The sequence below is a fragment of the Lolium rigidum genome, chromosome 3 (genome assembly GCF_022539505.1).
Source record: "Lolium rigidum isolate FL_2022 chromosome 3, APGP_CSIRO_Lrig_0.1, whole genome shotgun sequence".
Lineage (NCBI taxonomy): Eukaryota > Viridiplantae > Streptophyta > Magnoliopsida > Poales > Poaceae > Lolium > Lolium rigidum.
In genome coordinates this window covers 59,494,096-59,496,196 of record NC_061510.1, presented here as the reverse complement: position 1 = coordinate 59,496,196, position 2,101 = coordinate 59,494,096, and positions in this window count along the sequence as shown.

The following is a 2,101-nucleotide window of genomic DNA, read 5'->3' as shown; positions in this document are numbered from 1 at the left end:
CTTTACTCAAAATAGCAATTAGACATGAATTGATATTTTCACTTAATTTTCCTTTTTGTTATTGATTCCATTCACTTTAGAAACATAAGAGTTGATATCTTCTTCTCCAGGTATTTCTGAAATTGTGATTATTTCTTAGTTCCTATTTGAGATCTTAATCACTTGCATGTTATTTCATGTGAGCAACATTTTATTATAGTTTTGTAGATTTGATGGTATCCCATATTAAATTAGCAATTGTGTTATGATCTATTAACACTTTGAGCTATCTAGAGTAGATATTACTCTCCTCAAGGTTGGGTCTTAATTATATAGGTAAGTAGTTGATAATCACCCTTATGGTCTTATTTATAAGATGTATCACAAGGGGTTTTCTCAGGTTTAATAAGTGAAGCATAAGATTTCATTAATATGCCATACCAGGGTTCTAATGATATTTACATAATGGCCATGGGTTTTAGGTTTATATTATGATCACCATAGTGATACATAAACTAGGGTTGAGATATACTTCTAGTTTGTAGAGTTGGGATGACATCATATTGCACTTGCTAGGGTTTATTCTCCCCTAACCAAGGTAATATGATTACTTGCTTAATTATTTCTGTTCTCCTTTAATTACTAAGGATTTGAGAATTGATTCTATCTTATTTCTATTAACTTCCTTTATATCCTTAATCTATTAAGAAAGTAATTAAAGTGGCTATGATTCTTTTTATAGTTAACTTTGGTTATAATGATGAATGGTTTCTCACCATATAAAGTATAGAGTTTGATTCTAAAGTTTTCTTATGCTCTTAACATCCTCTACCTCAAGTTCTTAGGGTTTATGATCACTACTCAATTTATAATGATCAAGGTTGGGCTCCCTAAGGTATCTCTCGCTGAATTTGGTTCTCACTCCCAAGATCAAGTGTTGTCTTGAATAGCAGGGTATAGTACTCCTCTTATAATTCCTTAGGTGGACATGATCATGGCTATCTCATTAGATTTATATCCCAGGGGAATGCCTGAGATATTATGTTGGGGTTGTACTTAATCAATGATGATATAATCATCTGGTTATATGGATAGCTCTCTCCCTAAAATTCAAGTGTTGCCTCAACTAACTTGAGTGTAACACCAGATCTTGAGCTCTCTCTCATATAGGAATGGTTTATTCTAGGGTTTATGATGTATTCACCATATCTCAATAGATATCAAGTCTAATACTCCACCTGGCTATCTTAGTTGGATTAGTCTCCTCCCTATTTCATCAACTCATGGATATTATCCTATCCAATTAGGTATTTGGTTATCTCACTCCTCCAAGATAAAATGGTTTACAAATCTAATACTTTAGTTCAATGGTTGTCACTTATTCTTAAGTAGGTAAAGCTAAGATTGATATGAATGGTCTCTCTTATTTGGGAAGGACTTTAATACTAACCTGAGTTTAGGCCCCATAGAGATTGGTGTGATCATCAATATCTATGTTTAACATAAATGGTTTCTCTTAAAGATGATGATTTAAATGCATGGATGTATATACAAGGTTTTAGCTTAAGGTTTTCCATTGCTTCTCTAATAAATACTATAGAACTCTCACCTCTCTAGGTTTGATGTGTAATAACTTGAAATGTAGAAGAATATATACTTCTTGAGTGGATCTCCTTGTTATAGTTCCAATGTTGAAGTGGAATGAATACCATGAGGTTCATGGTAGGATTAAGGATTAGTTTAAGACATGGAAAAGATAAGTGAAGAATGGTTTCCCAATTATTGTTACTTGATTTCCAATTAATTGTAGGTTCATATGTTATGGCAGGGAATTCCATATTATGATCTTTTATAAGATCAAGCAATTGATCATTGAGTAAAGTGTTGTTGTGTTGATTATTAGTTCCATTTGATCTAACCCCTTAGATCAAATCATCTCTACCCAAAACAAGGTTTTATCAAAGTCACATTGAGGTTTATAGCGCTTGACTTGATGAGCTACTTCAATTCCACCAAGGTCAAGTGAAACTTCGGTTCATCGTGACTGTTTTACTTTAAAGCGCGAAAATTCCCAGATTTTCTATGCATGAATGCAATGCACACATATGTTTCCTCTATTTTT